This window comes from Dendrobates tinctorius, unplaced genomic scaffold, assembly GCF_039654945.1.
Source record: "Dendrobates tinctorius isolate UK_male_01 unplaced genomic scaffold, ASM3965494v1 ptg000156l, whole genome shotgun sequence".
Lineage (NCBI taxonomy): Eukaryota > Metazoa > Chordata > Amphibia > Anura > Dendrobatidae > Dendrobates > Dendrobates tinctorius.
Window position 1 is genome coordinate 32,119,942 of NW_027361823.1, and position 18,425 is coordinate 32,138,366.

The 18,425-nt window shown below is 43.4% G+C and overlaps 1 long non-coding RNA gene across 1 annotated transcript in view; it reads right to left on the reverse strand.

Annotated features, from left to right (window-relative positions):
• Nucleotides 1–17,108, reverse strand: part of LOC141051262 (uncharacterized) — a 50,404-nt gene extending 33,296 nt beyond the window's left edge. Inside the window, exon 1 of the long non-coding RNA XR_012220612.1 lies at nt 16,977–17,108. This is a non-coding gene — a long non-coding RNA (uncharacterized lncRNA). The remainder of the gene's footprint in view (nt 1–16,976) is intronic.
• Between the last annotated feature and the right edge of the window lie 1,317 nt (nt 17,109–18,425).

The following is an 18,425-nucleotide window of genomic DNA, read 5'->3' on the forward strand; positions in this document are numbered from 1 at the left end:
TCAATATAGGTCATGCTTTATGAAGAACGGCCACCCTAGTAAGTGACTCTCTATCTCACAAATCAAGAAAAAAACAGGCATGAATATCTTAGACCTTCTGATAAGGCTTAAATTTTGTAAATCATGGTCACATAAAGAGTATTCTAGAAAAATATTAAAGGGAATCTGTCACCACATTTTAGGCTTATCAGCTAAAAATATCATTGGATTTAGTGTCAGCTATGCATTGCATTGCCCAACTACTTTTGAACCCCCATGACTCCCCATGTATCACCCATAAATACCTTTTTTATTTCACCTGAGCTGTATGTTAATGAGTTGGGTTCGGTCCAATGGGCGTTGTCTTTGGTCCTTCACTCCACCCCTCCTTGGCTGCTGTACATAATAGTTCTAACTTTCGTAGTTCGCGGCCATATTTTGCGCATGCGCATTGCAATATGCTCTCGCGCATGCACAGTATGCTTTGCCCTACTGTGAGCGCATGGACAGTATGCTTTGCCCTACTGTGAGCATAGCTGCAAATAAGTTGTGTGCATCCATCAATCTTGGGAAAACCTATGAGACCATGCTCACAGCATGGTGCCAGACGCTTTCAGTATAGGTATAATGCACTGCAATGCTAGTGCATTTCAATGCATTAAACCATCAAAGTGAAAAAAGTGAAAGTCCCATAATTGGACTAAGCAAAAAAGAAAAAAGAAAAAAAATATGTAAAAAAAAATTAAAAAATATCAAAAGTACGGTAATAAAAAATTCACTAATAAATACACACTTTTAAGTAAAAAAATTAATTAAAAAAAATACACGTTTGGTATTGCCGCGTCCATAAAAATCTGATCTAGAAAGGTGTCACACTAGTTAACCCCTTCAGTGAACGCCATAAAGAAAAGCAAAAAAAAGTAGCAAATTATGCTTTATCACCGTAGAGCTTGGAAAAAGTGAAATAAAACGCAATAAAAATTACGGATATAAATAAACATGGTACTGCTGAAAACGTCATCTTGTACCGCAAAAAACAAGCCACCATACAGCTCCATCAGTGGAAAAATAAAAAAGTTATAGCTCTCAGAATAAAGCAATGCTAAAATAATTATCTTTTCTATAAAAGTTTTTATTGTGTAAAAATGCCAAAACATAAAAAAATCTAAATGTGGTATCGCTGTAATCGTACTGATCCAAAGAATAAGCCTGCCTTACCAATTATACCACACACAAAATGGTATAAACGCCCCCCCAAAAAAAAAAAATAAAATAATGAATTCTAGTTTTTGTTCATTCTGCCTCCACAAAAATCAGAATAGAAAGCGATCAAAAAATGGTATCTATAAAAACGTCAGCTCGTCCTGCAAAAAAAAGAAGCCCTCACATGACTTTATGGGCCAAAATATGGAAAAATGATAGCTCTCAAGATATGGTGATACAAAAACAATTTTTTGCAATAAAAAGCGTCTTTAAGGCTGGTTTCACATTAGCGTTTTATCACGCAGCGCATCGTGCGCTATTGTAAGCATGCGCAATGCTCCCCTATCTTTAACATGGGTGCGCATGATCAAGCGCTTGCACGCGTTCATCAGCGTTTGTCATGCGCTGCGCATTTTCCAGGTGTGCACCCAGATGCTCCAGACGCTACATGTTGCATTGTTTGTTACGCCCAACAGCTTAAAAAAAGCGCATGCGCACGTGTGCGCACGTAATGCGCAAAAAAATAACATTACAGTCTATGTGTGCGCTGGCGAGCGCTTGGCTCAGCGCATGTCAGCGCATATCAGCGCATGCAAAGTTTGAGTAAACAATGTCTAGACACTGGTTCAAACCACCCCCTACACAAGAAACATTGTTTAAGATGAGTCTAGATAAAAGAAGGTGTCTGCCTGCACTATACCACAACTGTACAGACAGCCTGGAGAGCAGACACCTTGCAAAACAAGAGAGCATTTTGGATTAACCCCTTCCTGACATCCGACGTACTATCCCGTCCACGGTACCCGGGCCCGTATGACCGTGGACGGGATAGTACGTCTACCGCGATCAGCGGCGCCCACGTGGTGAGCGCCGCTGATCGCGGCCGGGTGTCAGCTGGTTATCACAGCTGACACCCGGCACAATGTGTCAGGGGCGGTCACGGACCGCCCCCGACACGTTAACCCCTTGCACACCGCGATCAAACACGATCGCGGTGTACCGGGGGTTAAAGGGAAGCATCGGCAGGGAGGGGGCTCCCTCCGTGCTTCCCTGAGCCCCCCACGGCAGCGCAATGTGCAGCGCTGCTGCGGGGGGCTCCTTTCCTCCAGGCCCCCGAATCCAAGATGGCGACGGGGGCCTGAGGAAGCTGGCTTCCTCAGTGCCTGCAAAGAGCAGGCATGAGGAAGTCTTCTTCAATGCCTGTGACAGATTGCTGATCTGTCACAGTGATCTGTGATGTGACAGATCAGCGATCTGTCACAGGACAGTGATGTCACACCTGGGACTATTTAATAAAGTAAAAAAAAAAATAAAAAAAGTGTAAAAATAATTTTAAAAAAATCGCCAAATATATTAGAAAAAAAAAAAAAATATTCCCCCAATAAATCCATTTTTTGGAAATAATAAAAAAAAAAACAATAAAAGTACACATATTAGGTATCGCCACGTCCATAACGACCCGCCCTATAAATCTGTCCCATTAGTTAACCCCTTTAGCGAACCCCTTAAAAAATAAAAATAAAAAACGAAGCAAAAAATAATGATTTATTATCATACCACCAAACAAAAAGTGTAATAACGCGCGATCAAAAAGACGAATATAAATATCCATGGTACCGCTGAAAACGTCATCTTGTCCCGCAAAAAACGAGCCACCACACAGCATCATCAGCGAAAAAATAAAAAAGTTATAGCTCGCTGAATAAAGCGATGCAAAAATAATTATTTTTTATATAAAATAGTTTTCATTGCATAAAACCGACAAAAACATAAAAAAAGACCTAAATGAGGTATCGCTGTAACCGTACTGATGTGAAGAATAAAACCTCTTTATCAATTTTACCGCACGCGGAACGGTGTAAACGCACCCCCCCCAAAAGAAATTCATGAAACGCTGGTTTTTGTTAATTCTGCGTCCCAAAAATCAGAATAAAAAGCGATCAAAAAATTCGACGTGCCCGAAAATGGTACCAATAAAAACGTCAACTAGTCCCGCAAAAAATAAGACCTCACATGACTTGGTGGGTCAAAATACGGAAAAATGATAGCTCTCAATATGTGGTGATGCAAAAACTATTTTTACAATAAAAAGCGTCTTTTAGCGTGCGACAGCCGCCAAACATAAAAACCACCATAAATAGTAAATCAAACCCCCCGTTATCACCCCCTTAGTTAGGGAAAAATAATAAAATAAAAAAAAGTATTTATTTCCATTTTTCCATTAGGGTTAGGGGTTTGTTGGGGTAGGGTTAGGGCTAGGGTTAGGGTTAGGGCTAGGGTTAGGGTTAGGGCTAGGGTTAGGGTTAGGGCTAGAGTTAGGGTTAGGGCTAGGGTTAGGGCTAGGGTTAGGGGTAGGGGCGTGTTGGGGTTCGGGTTGGAGTTAGAATTGGGGGTTTCCACTGTTTGGGCACATCAGGGGCTCTCCAAATGCAACATGGCGTCTGATCTCAATTCCAGCCAATTCTGAGTTGAAAAAGTCAAATAGTGCTCCTTCCCTTCCAAGCTCTGCTATGCGCCCAAACAGTGTTTTACCCCCACATGTAGGGTATCAGCCTACTCAGGACAAATTGCAAAACAATTTTTGGGGTCCAATTTCTCCTGTTACCCTTAGGAAAATAAAAAATTGGGGGCAAAAATATCATTTTTGTGGAAAAAAATGATTTTTTTATTTTCACGTCCGAGTGTTATAAACTTCTGTGAAGCACTTGGGGGTTCAAAGTGCTCACCACACATCTAGATAAGTTCCGTGGGGGGTCTAGTGTCCAAAATGGGGTCACTTGTGGGGAGTTTCAATAGTTTAGGTACATCAGGGGCTCTCCAAACGCACATGACACCCGCAGACCATTCCATCAAAGTCTGCATTCCAAAACGTCACTGCTTCCCTTCTGAGCCCCGACGTGTGTCCATACAGTAGTTTTCTCCCACATATGGGGTGTCAGCGTACTCAGGACAAATTGGACAACAACTTTTGGGGGTCCAATTTCTCCTGTTACCCTTGGGAAAATGAAAAAATTGGGGACTAATTGATCATGTTTGTGGAAAAAAATACGATTTTTTTATTTTCATGCCCGGGCATTATAAACTTCTGTGAAGCCCTTGGGGGTTCAAAGCGCTCACCACACATCTAGATAAGTTCCTTAGGGGGTCTTGTTTCCAAAATGGGGTCATTTGTGGGGGTTTCCACTGTTTAGGTACATTAGGGGCTCTCCAAAGGCAACATGACACCCGCAGACCATTCCATCAAAGTCTGCATTCCAAAACGTCACTACTTCCCTTCCGAGCCCTGACGTGTGTCCATACAGTAGTTTTATCCCACATATGGGGTGTCAGCATACTCAGGACAAATTGGACAACTTTTGGGGTTCAATTTCTCCTGTTACCCTTGGGAAAATAAAAAAATTGGGGACTAATTGATCATGTTTGTGGAAAAAATACGATTTTTTTATTTTCATGCCCTGGCATTATAAACTTCTGTGAATCCCTTGGGGGTTCAAAGTGCTCACCACACATCTAGATAAGTTCCTTGGGGGGTCTAGTATACAAAATGGTGTCATTTGTGGGGAGTTTCCACTGTTTAGGTACATTAGGGACTCTCCAAAGGCAACATGACACCCGCAGACCATTCCATCAAAGTCTGCATTCCAAAACGTCACTACTTCCCTTCCGAGCCCCGACGTGTGCCCATACAGTAGTTTTCACCCACATATGGGGTATCAGCATACTCAGGACAAATTGGACAACAACTTTTGGGGTCCAATTTCTCCTGGTACTCTTGGGAAAATAAAAAAATGGTGACTAAAAGATCATGTTTGTGGAAAAAATACAAATTTTTTATTTTCACGCCCGGGCGTTGTAAACTTCTGTGAAGCACTGGGGGGGTCAAAGTGCTCACCACACATCTAGATAAGTTCCTTAGGGGGTCTAGTTTCCAAAATGGTGTCATTTGTGGGGGGTTCCACTGTTTTGGTACATCAGGAGTTTTCCAAACGCGACATGGTGTCCGATCTCAATTCCAGCCAAAAACGTCAAATGGCGCTGCTTCCCTTCCGAGCTCTGCCATGCGCCCAAATAGTGGTTTACCCCCACATGTGGGGTATCAGCGTACTCAGGACAAATTGCACAATAACTTTTAGGGTCCTGTTACCCTTGGAAAAATAAGAATTGAGGGTGAAAAGATCATTTTTGTGGAAAAAATATGATTTTTTAATTGTATGGCTTTATGTTATAAACTTCTGTGAAGCCCATGGGGGTTCAAAGTTCTCACCACACATCTAGATAAGTTCCTTAGAGGGTCTAGTTTCCAAAATGGTGTCATTTGTGGGGGGTTCCACTGTTTTGGTACATCAGGGGTTTTCCAAACGCGACATGGTGTCCGATCTCAATTCCAGCCAAAAACGTCAAATGGCGCTGCTTCCCTTCCGAGCTCTGCCATGCGCCCAAATAGTGGTTTACCCCCACATGTGGGGTATCAGCGTACTCAGGACAAATTGCACAATAACTTTTAGGGTCCTGTTACCCTTGGGAAAATAAAAATTGGGGTGAAAAGATCATTTTTGTGGAAAAAATATGATTTTTTAATTGTACCGCTGTACGTTATAAACTTCTGTAAAGCCCTTGTGGGTTCAAAGTTCTCACCACATATCTAGATAAGTTCCTTGGGGGGTCTAGTTTGCAAAATGGGGTCACTTGTAGGGGGTTTCCACTGTTTAGGTACATCAGGGACTCTCCAAACGTGACATGGCGTCCAATCTGAATTCCAGCCAATTTTGCATTGAAAAAGTCAAACGGCGCTCCTTCCATTCTGAGCTCTGCCATGCGCCGAAACAGTCGTTCCCCCCCACATATCAGGTATCTGCGTACTCAGGACAAATTGCACAATAACTTTTGCAGTTCAATTTCTCCTGTTACCCTTGGTAAAATAAAAAAATTGAACCTGAAGTATTTTTTTTATGAAAAAAAGTTAGATGTTCATTTTTTTTTAAATATTCAAAAAAATTCCTGTGACACACCTAAAGGGTTAATAAACTTCTTGAATGTGGTTTTGAGCACCTTAAGGGGTGCCCTCAAAGTGGCTTCAAATGTGATGTGGTCCTAAAAATAAAATGGTGTTGTAAAAATGAGAAATCGCTGGTCAACTTTTAACCCTTATAACTTCCTAACAAAAAAAAATTTTGGTTCCAAAATTGTGCTGATGTAAAGTAAACATGTGGGAAATGTTAGTTATCAAGTTTTTTGTGTGCCGTATCTCTGTGATTTAAGGGCAAAAAAATTCAAAGTTGGAAAATTGCGAAATTTTCAAAATTTTCGCCAAATTTCCGTTTTTCTCACAAATAAACGCAAGTTATTTGAATGAAATTTTACCACTAACATGAAGTACAATATGTCACGAGAAAACAGTGTCAGAATCACCGGGATCCATGGAAGCGTTCCGGAGTTATGACCTCATAAAGCTACAGTGGTCAGAATTGTAAAAATTGGCCCGGTCTTGAACGTGCAAACCACCCTTGGGGGTGAAGGGGTTAAAGCTTCAGCAGCAAGAATGTGAGTATTCTTACATCTAAAATGTATGCCTGTCTTGTCAAATGTATTATGTACTAATGCTTTGTTTATTTTTTGAACTTTTTAATTCACACAACATTCCAATATTCTAATGAATTTTTTTTATAGGTTCCACAACGGGATGAAGACATCTACCTGGATAATGAACACCTAATCCACCTGGTCCAGGAGCGTGTCCCATTGTGGGACAGCCGTGACCTGCTTCACAAGGACAATGTGGTGACCCGGCGGCTATGGAATGAGGTGGCCACAGCATTGATGGATGCCTGGGATAGCGCCCCTGCAACCTCCAAAAAGTAAGTATTTCCCTGCTCTGTGATGCCGCAGTGACTATTGTCCTTGTTGACACTGTTGTGTTTCCAGCTAGATGTATTCTAGCAGGAAACAGAACAGTAATATCAGGATCAACAGTGACTGCTTTGGGTATTGTATTGCTGAATTGTGCTGCCTTTACTGTTTTTCCTGATGGCCCTGTTGTGTTTATTGATAGAATATATCTTGCATTAAACACATCAATGTATTTTCCTTGTTTTTCCAACAGTGAACAAAGTCCGAACACGTTGGCGCTCGATGAAGGACCACTTCAACACTGATGTTCGTGCTGAGGGACAGGTTTGCAGTGAGTCAGCGGCAAGGACCAGAACCAAATACCGGTACCATCGCAATTTGGAGTTCCTAAGAGCGTAAGTATTTTGGGTTTTTTTTTCTTAAATCTATGCTTTTCTATTCCACAGCTGATGCTTCTTTGTAAATGCATGATAGTAATGTTTTTCTTTTCTTTCCACAGCACCTGAAGCAGCACCCTGCAACCTGTCCCTGGAGCGGTCCTTCATTGTATGACCTCGGACCTGTCCCAGCCTTCCGACAGCCAGGAAGCAGATTGCAATATGGACAGCTGGGGACCAGGAAGCTGGTCAATCAGGTGTTCCCCTGTCCCAGGTCTCTGCCACTGCTTATGCGGGCATTACCCGCCAGTGGCAGAGGGCCTTGGACAAGCCTGTCTTGCCCGAGTTCATGCACTTGAGCGAGGCCTTTCATGCCAGCCTCAAGTCGCCGTCAGACAGAGTGGAAAGTGGTTTTTCACTCATGGAATGAGGTTTTAACCACATGGAACACTGCTTCCAGTCTGTCGAACAGTGCCTTGACTGTCTGGAGGCCGACCTCAACAGACCAGCGCACCATTTTTTCAGTAAAATTGAATGGGGCATGGCGGTACACCTTAGTCCTGATCAACAGCTGAGTGTGTTGCAGGCCTGCAACACTGCTTACTTGCAGGCTATGCAGCAGAATCGGTATATACAGCAGTCAGTGGTGTCATTTCCAACTGTGCCACCACTGACTCGACACACCGAACTACTGACCTGCTGCATATCACTGCATGGCCACCTCTATTCAAAGCCTTGACAGCCAACATTACACCACAAGTCGGAGTGCAGCTGGAGCACCACAGCCACCCCCACGCCTGCTTGGAGCACAGTCACCGTGACCACTGCTCAAACGAGGAACAGCCCTGCCGCCACCACTCTTACATGTAGTAGCCCTGCTGCCACCACTCTGCAAACATGGAGCAGCACTACCGCCACCAGTCCACATGCGAGGACAAGCACTGCCACTGCCACCACTGAGCAGCAGCAGCCGCAGCAGCCACAGCAGCAGCAGCCACAGCAGCAGCATCAGCAAACGGGGGACCTCAATTCCTTATTTGCCCAAGTTCCAGCCGGAGCCAAGAATCAAGGCGGTCATGGGGCACAAGGAGGTCCAGGCAGGACAGTCTCAGGAGAAACAACAAAGGTCGCAAAACTTTAACTGTACCTCCCTGCTCTCCTAGTAGTGAGTCTACCTCCATTTCCATCACTGACTTCCCTTCCCCCACAACTTTTATGGCCCCTTCCCCTAGAACACCTTCATCCACTGTAAGCCGTTCATCGTCACTGCACACCCCAAACTTGCTCTCATCTTCTCCCAAACGCGGTAAAAAATAAAGTCATTTTTTCATATTTTTTTTTTAAAATATAAATTTTCATTTCTGCTTTACCATAATAAAGTTTGATTAATGTGTTTTTCGTCGCCTACACTCACTGCGCCGCACACACACTGCGCCATACAAACACTGCGCCGTACACTTTGTGTGTTTGCCAACTCATAACTCCACTACTGACACATGTTTCTTGTGTCTGTCAAGGAGATTTGTGTTGTCAAAAACACAAATATATGACTTGTATTTTCGCCACCAGTCTATTCAGTTTGCTAAAATTGCTGAATACAGGATGGTGTTGAGTGCAAGGCATATCTATTGTCACCTTGAAAGGTATCATAAAAATTGAATTGAGGATGGTCTGTTTTCTACCATCCTCAATTCAGTTATTGTGAGACTAACCCGGAGGATTCTAGATATACCTTGTAATTAACGACATCCTCTATTCAGTGAGTGTTGAATAAACTGAGGAAATGATGCATAAAATAAACGTCATATGTACAATACCCAGGCCAAGTATCACAACTATATATCCAAACTGGGTTGGTGAATACACATATAATTTTTCACCTGCAGCGTTGATTCAGTCTGAATATATTTCACGCAGACTGTAGCGATGCTGTAGTTTAATTCATATGTGTATTTACCTGCCCAGGTGTGATAACATTCTGAAGTCAGGATGCGTTATTTTTGGTGTCCTCACTAGAGTTGAGCGATACCGTCCGATACTTCAAAGTATTGGATCGGAATGGATCGGCCGATCTTAAAAAAAAGTATCGGTATCGCCGATTCCGATACCGGAAGTCCCATTCAAGTCTATGGGACTTCCGGTATCGGAATAAGAAAAACCCTGTTTTTGCCTTGTACAGCCTCTCTGGGGTCTGTACGGGCCTTTCGGGGGGCTGTGCCGGCCTGCCAGGGGGTCTGTGCAGGCTCCGGTGGTCTGTGCCGGCCTGCCGGGGGGCTGTGCCGGCCTGCCGGTGGTCTGTGCAGGCTCCGGTGGTCTGTGCCGGCCTGCCGGTGGTCTGTGCAGGCTTCGGGGGTCTGTGCAGGCATCGTCCGATGGGACTACAAGTCCCATCGGGCGATGCCTGCTACCATGACAGTGATTGACACATTAGCCAATGATGGGACAGTAGTAGTCCCATCATCCGGCTAATGTGTTGAATGTAAAAAAAAAAATAAAAAAAAAAAAATTACATGCTACATACATACAACATGCATACTACATACATGCTACATTCATACTACATACTACATACCTGCTACATTCATACTACATATATACTACATGAAACATACATACTACATATATACTACATGCATGCAACATGCATACTACATATATACTACATGCAACATACATACTACATATATACTACATGCAACATACATACTACATATATACTACATGCAACATGCATACTACATATATACTACATGCAACATACATACTACATGCATGCAACATGCATACTACATATATACTACATGCTACATACATACTACATATATGCTACATACATACTACATATATACTACATGCATGCTACATACATACTGCATGCTACATGCATGCTACATACATACTACATACATACTACATGCATGCTACATACATACTACATGCTACATACATACTACATATATACTACATGCATGCTACATACATACCACATACATACTACATACATACTACATGCATGCTACATACATACTACATGCTACATACATACCACATACATACTACATATATACTACATGCATGCTACATACATACTGCATGCTACATGCATGCTACATACATACTACATACATACTACATGCTACATACATACCACATATATACTACATACATACTACATACAATACATTCATACAATACATACATAGACATACAGTACATATAACATAGAGTAACATACTTACCAATACTTGTCACATTGTTCCCCAAAGCCATTGTTTTTTACGGAATAAATATTAACATAACAAACCACAAAAATACTCACCCACGATCCGAATCAGTCCACGAGTGTGTCCCACGACGATCTTGGGTAGAGAACGGCAGCATCAGCTGATGCTGCCGTTCTCTACGGGCTGCAGGAATCCAATGACGGAAGGTAGGTATCCTTCCGCACTGTATTCCTCCGCCACTTAAAAAAAAAAAAGTCCCTAGTCTCACTTTATGCCATTGCTGTGTGGGAATTTCCCACAATGTAACAAGTATTGGTAAGTATGTTACTTTATGTTATATGTACTGTATGTCTATGTATGTATTGTATGAATGTATTGTATGTAGTATGTATGTAGTATATATGTGGTATGTATGTAGCATGTAGTATGTATGTAGTATGTATGTAGCATGCATGTAGCATGCAGTATGTATGTAGCATGCATGTAGTATATATGTAGTATGTATGTAGCATGTAGTATGTATGTAGTATGTATGTGGTATGTATGTAGCATGTAGTATGTATGTAGCATGCATGTAGTATGTATGTAGTATGTATGTAGTATATATGTAGTATGTATGTAGCATGTAGTATGTATGTAGCATGCATGTAGTATATATGTAGTATGTATGTAGCATGTAGTATGTATGTAGCATGCATGTAGTATGTATGTAGCATGCATGTAGTATGTATGTAGCATGCATGTAGTATGTATGTAGCATGCATGTAGTATGTATGTAGCATGCATGTAGTATGTATGTAGTATGTATGTAGTATGTATGTAGTATGTATGTAGTATGTATGTAGCATGTAGTATGTATGTAGCATGCATGTAGCATGTATGTAGTATGTATGTAGTATATATGTAGTATGTATGTAGTATATATGTAGTATGTATGTAGCATGTAGTATGTATGTAGCATGTAGTATGTATGTAGCATGCATGTAGTATATATGTAGTATGTATGTAGCATGCATGTAGTATGTATGTAGTATGTATGTAGCATGTAGTATGTATGTAGCATGCATGTAGTATATATGTGTTATGTATGTAGCATGCATGTAGTATGTATGTAGTATGTATGTGGTATGTATGTAGCATGCATGTAGTATGTATGTAGTATATATGTGGTATGTATGTAGTATGTATGTAGTATGTATGTAGTATGTATGTAGCATGCATGTAGTATGTATGTAGTATATATGTGGTATGTATGTAGTATGTATGTAGTATGTATGTAGCATGCAGTATGTATGTAGCATGCATGTAGTATATATGTAGTATGTATGTAGCATGCAGTATGTATGTAGCATGCATGTAGTATGTATGTAGTATGTATGTAGTATTTTTTTTTTTTTTTTAACATTTAACACATTAGCCGGATGATGGGACTACTACTGTCCCATAATTGGCTAATGTGTCAATCACTGTCATGGTAGCAGGCATCGCCAGATGGGACTTACAGTCCCATCGGACGATGCTTGCACAGACCCCCGGACATCAGCACAGCCCCCCGGGAGGCCGGCACAGCCCCCCGGCAGGCCGGTACAGACCCCCACAGGGTGCACAGACCACCGGCAGGCCGGTACAGACCCCGGGCAGTCCACACAACCCCCCGGCAGGCCGGCAGAGACCCCCGGAAGGCCCGAAATGACGGCGCATCATGATGCGCACACACCGCGCATCATGATGACGTCATTTCGGCTGTCAATCAACTTCCGATTCCGATGCTGACTTCCGATATTGAAAAAATATCGGAAGTTGGTATCGGAATTCCGATACAGCAAGTATCGGCCGATACCCGATACTTGCGGTATCGGAATGCTCAACACTAGTCCTCACTTCAGCATGACACTAGGCCTGGGGATTGTAGAAGTTTTATAAACTTTATTATCTCTACAGTCTCAGTTCAAACTTAAGCCACAGTGTTGATCCTACAAATAATATTTAGAGTCACATGGTCAGGTGTCATAACGAATGATGGATGCTAGTGCATAACTAACTCACAAATTTTAAATTCAGGTCATGTGACACAAATATTATTTGTATTATCCACCGTCGCTTTGTATTATCCACCATCGCTGCAAACTGTAGAGTTGATAAAGGTCATACAAATTGTGTGTATGTATAGTCACCTTTTCAGGAGTGCTAGTAAATTCATGATGCACAAAACGCAGTATCATGAATTCACAGGTACAGCAGGGCAGTTGATTATTGTATTGAAGTGTAAAAAGACATAGTGCACTCGATACAGGTATCAAAACAGGTTATTTTATTAACTTTTTTATTAACATACATACAAGAAAATATTTTTACACCATTTGATCTTGCCATTCCACCCGTCCATCATCTGAGATGAAGTAGGCCGCAAATTGGTCCCTCATTTGGCCAACTTCAACGGATGACCTGAGAGGGTGCTGAGTGAATTCAGGCAATGGGTTAGGAGCAGCAATATCGAGTTCAAAGGTCGGGTGCTCTTTAGCCATTACAAAATTATGTAGAACCACACACGCCTTCACCACCTCATCCACTGTTTCCAGTTTAAGATTAATGGCTGTGCCGAGAATTCGCCATCTGGAGACAAGAATCCCAAAAGCACACTCTACAGTTCTTCTGGCCCTGGTCAGCCTGTAATTAAAGATTTTTTTGGTGTGGTCCAAGTCACAGCTGGAGTAGAGTTTCAGTAGGTTTGCGCACATTTGAAAAGCCTCATCCCCAACCATTACAAAGGGCTGTGGCGGAGCTTCAGTGTGGGGAAGAGGCCATGGCATGGGGAAATTAAATTGGTTGCCATACAACCTCTGGCCCATGTCCAAGTTTTTAAAAGCCTGGGAGTCATTCCCACGGCTAAATGCCCCAATGTCCACTGCTACAAACATACATCCATCATCCGCAATGGCCATGAGTACTGTAGAAAAGTACTTTTTGTAGTTATAGTACTCAGATCCAGTTCTTTTCGGTTTGATGATCTGTATGTGTTTACCATCAACAGCTCCCAAACAGTTGGGGAAATTGCAGACTGTCCAGAATTTGTCAGCAATTTCCATCCACTTTTCTGCGGTGGGCAGGGGCATAAATTCTGGACAAAGAACGTTCCACAAAGCCCGGCAGGTGTCCGCAACAATTCCCGACAAGGTGGCGATTCCAATCTGGTATTGGAAGTGTAGTGAAGATAGGGTCTCTCCAGTTGCCAGGAATCTGCGAAACAGAGAAAGAAATAACATTAATATTTCTGTATATGGTTTTTTAAAACAATAAAAGAAAAAAACAATTTAGTACATAGCATAAAAATAATTCTGCCAGGTTTGGAAAGTACATGTCACAACAAAGAAAATTATGCAGGCATTGGTTTGTAAATATAACGTACCGTAATGTGACCAGGAGCCGTTCCTCAGGAGGAATCGTACGATGGAGCTGTGTGTCCTGTCTCTGGATGGATTGTTCAACACGAGCAAGTAAATCCCTCAAGCTTTGTTGGGACATCCGTGTGTAATCAGTACATTTCTCCGGGTTTGCCTGGAGCTCACTGTAGAGGGTGTGGTACGCTCCCCGGCTCTCCCAGAGTTCAACAATCGGATGTATCCACAAACGCCGCCGCTGCCATCTTTGCTGTTTCTCTCTCTCCCTTTGGTGATGGCAAGCAACTGCATAAGCCTGAGCCATCCTGATGTCCAGATCCAAGTTACAGTGAAAACTCTTCCAGCGCAGATCCATGTTGACACGAGAAAAAGAAAGCAAATGTGAATAGTACGGCTGTAGACAGGGTCTATATAAAGAATTACCATAACACACGCCCACTGATGTCCCATTGGTGGTGTCTGTTGCAAGAATTTTTCTAGAATTTTCCTTCTGTGATTGTGACATCATGCGCATTAAAAACGCAAACGCATAGAAAACGCTTGAAAACGCATACAAACGCTGCTTTTTTTGTCGAAATGCGCACGATGATGCGACGAAAAATCGCAGCATTTACAAGCGTTTGCACACGTTTTTTCCATGCATTTGATGTGCGCTCGAAACGCAGCGCTAAAAGGCGCAAGTGGGAAACTAGCCTTAGTGTGTGACATCAGCCAAACATAAAAACCCGCTAGAACGCCTCTTTCACACGTCCTGATATTTCCAGTACCAGAGATGTCAGTGTCCGTGTGTGTGTAATACTTGTGGCACACGTGTGGTGTGCGTGTGCCACATCAGTACCACAAGGACAGATGCCAGGGAAGAAGCGTTACAGTAAGCACTGTTCCCCAGTGCCGGGTGCTGAACACGGCTCTCATCATCCTCCCCTGCTTGGCGCGAGCAGGGGAGAATGATGAAAGTTACATTTAAGTAATAAAAGAGACAGCAGGCGGCAGCTGATGGGACTATTACTTCCATCAGCCTACCCCTGCAGGCTGGTAAGGTGCCATGGATATTGACCCCTCCAGCCTAAAAATAGCAGCCCGCAACTGTCCAGAAAAGGCACATCTATTAGATGCACCAATTCAGGCGCTTTGCCCAGCTTTTCCCACTTGCCCTGTAGCGGTGGCAAGTGGGGTTCTTATTTGTGGGATTGATGTCACCTTTGTATTGTAAAGTGACATCAAGCCCACCACCAGCCTACAAGCCTAACTGGAGAAAGTGGACCTTAAAATTTGTTGTACAATTTCTCCTGAGTATGCCAATACCCCCATTTGTGGGGGAAATAAACTGTTTGGGCGCACGGCAAGTCTCGGGAGAGAAGGAGCACCATTTGACTTCTTGAATGTAAAATTTGCTGAAATAATTAGCAGACACCATGTTGCATTTGGAGAGGCCCTGCCGCGCCTAAACAGTGGAAACCCCACACAAGTGACCCCATTTTGGAAACTAGACCCATTAAGGAATGTATCTAGATGTGTGGTGAGCACCTTGAACCCCCAGGTGCTGCACAGAAGTTTATAGCGGAGAGCTGTGAAAATAAAAATCACATTTTACAAAAAAAAAATCTACTTTTAGCCCCAATTTTTTTTATTTTCACAAGGGTAACATGAGAAAATAGTCCCCAAAATTTGTTGTGCAATTTCTCCTGAGTATGCCAATACCCCGTATGTGGAGGAAAAACTACTGTGTTGGTGCACGGCAGGGCTCGGAAAGGAAGGAGTGACGTTTTGGAATGCAGACTTTGATGAAATGGTCTGAGGGCATCATGTCAACTTTGGAGAGCCCCTGATGTGCCTAAACAATGAAAACTCCCCACAACTTACCTCATTTTTTAAAATACACCCCTCAATGATTTTACCCAGGGGTATAGTGAGCATTTTAAGCACACAGGTACTACACATAATTTGATAACATTAAGTATGCCATCAGGTACCCCGCCAACCAACACTTCTGCTGACATAGTACACTGAGAGGGCAAAATAGAGGAAATATACACTCCCTGGTTGCCTCCCTCCACACGACCAGGGGGACGCAGCTTCTTGGGTTGTACAGAAGTTTTGGCGCGAGCCGGGCAGACCCTGAAAAAATGGCCAGTCTTCCCACAGCAAAAACATGCCCCAAAACCACAACGAACCGCAGGCAACACCGTTGGGGAACCAACTCCTCCCACCTGCCTGGGCTCGTCCGACTGCACCAATGAGTCCTCCTCCCTAGCAAGGACTACAGGGGGCATATTCGCCAAAGCCGCAAAAAACTCGTACACCGACCGTAGAGATGATGAATCGGCCGGCAAGGAGAAGGCCCAGGATTGGGGATCACCATTAAGGGGGGATATGATGAATTACACCCGCTGTTCCTCATTCTCTAATGAAGTATAGCTTGCGGGCCTCCTGAAAAAACAAAAAATTATCTCTCCCTCCAGAAAACCTGTCTGGGAGAGATAACTTGGGTTCTGGTTGAGCCTGCACCTGAGCTGAGGCCCTGAACCCCTCCAACTGCTGCAGCTGCTGCTCCACCACACCACGCAGCACCCCACGCTCTTCAGTGAAGGTCTGCAGCAATTGGACAAAGGTCTGCATTTGGGCCATGGCTCACCAGAAAAAAATGGGTGGTTGGTAATAATGTCACTGGGCAGTAGGGGGAAAATAGGGAACGAGGAACCTGGGCCCCTGAACTGCCCCTCAGGCTAAGGGGGTGCCCTGACTTTCCTTAACTTGGGGGTACACTTGATGGTAGTGAGGCCCAAGTCACCGACCTGTCCCTATCTCCTGTTTAGCCCTGAGCTAAACCCCCAACTCCGTCCCCAGGAGGTGAGACAGGGAAAAAAGTGAACTGCACCAAAAACCAAAGGAAAGATAAACTAGACACCTCGGGGTCAAATCAACTAAAATATAAAACTTAGCTTTACCTGCTGCAATGCACCGTACAGCAGAGTAAGGCTCCTGAACTCAGCTTTCAGCAGAACCATCAATGCTCCTGATAAGGTGAACCACCACTGCACCAGGTAGCTCCAGTCTTCACCACGGTTGGTATCCAAAAGGAAGTGTATGACCAAGCCCAGCTGATGCCTCAGGCGACCTTTTCTAGGAAGGAGGGAGTGGTCACCACCAGCAGACTAACTAAACATGTATTAACACCAGCGGCAACCGGGGGAAAATAACTGACATTAACCCCCGATGACCTGAAAGGAAAAAAGTTTATATCAGAGAAGCCCAAACTGACACAGACCCAAAAATGGATCGTGACTAGTGTTGAGCTTTCCGATACCACAAGTATCGGGTATCGCCGATATTAGCTGTATCGGAATTCCGATACCGACTTCCGATACTTTTTCGTATCGGATACTAGAATCGGAAGTTCCCATAAAGCTATCAGCCTGCTCGATTTGATTCAGCCAATGGGAATTCTCAGAAGTGTGGGCACATCCTGTTAGGCATGTTAACTTTTGGCATGGCTGTGATTGGCTGCTGAAATGACGTCATCATGATGCGCGGTCTGTGCGCATCATGATGCGCGGTCTGTGCCGACTGCGGGGGGTCTGTGCCGACTGCCGGTGGTCTGTACGGGCCTCTCGGGGGCCAGGTGTCAGCAACAATTCCCGACAAGGTGGCGATTCCAATCTGGTATTGGAAGTGTAGTGAAGATAGGGTCTCTCCAGTTGCCAGGAATCTCCGAAACAGAGAAAGAAATAACATTAATATTTCTGTATATGGTTTTTTAAAACAATAAAAGAAAAAAACAATTTAGTACATAGCATAAAAATAATTCTGCCAGGTTTGGAAAGTACATGTCACAACAAAGAAAATTATGCAGGCATTGGTTTGTAAATATAACGTACCGTAATGTGACCAGGAGCCGTTCCTCAGGAGGAATCGTACGACGGAGCTGTGTGTCCTGTCTCTGGATGGATTTTTCAACATGAGCAAGTAAATCCCTCAAGCTTTGTTGGGACATCCGTGTGTAATCAGTAAATTTCTCCGGGTTTGCCTGGAGCTCACTGTAGAGGGTGTGGTACGCTCCCCGGCTATCCCAGAGTTCAACAATCGGATGTATCCACAAACGCCGCCGCTGCCATCTTTGCTGTTTCTCTCTCTCCCTTTGGTGATGGCAAGCAACTGCATAAGCCTGAGCCATCCTGATGTCCAGATCCAAGTTACAGTGAAAACTCTTCCAGCGCAGATCCATGTTGACACAAGAAAAAGAAAGCAAATGTGAATAGTACAGCTGTAGACAGGGTCTATATAAAGAATTACCATAACACACGCCCACTGATGTCCCATTGGTGGTGTCTGTTGCAAGAATTTTTCTAGAATTTTCCTTCTGTGATTGTGACATCATGCGCATTAAAAACGCAAAT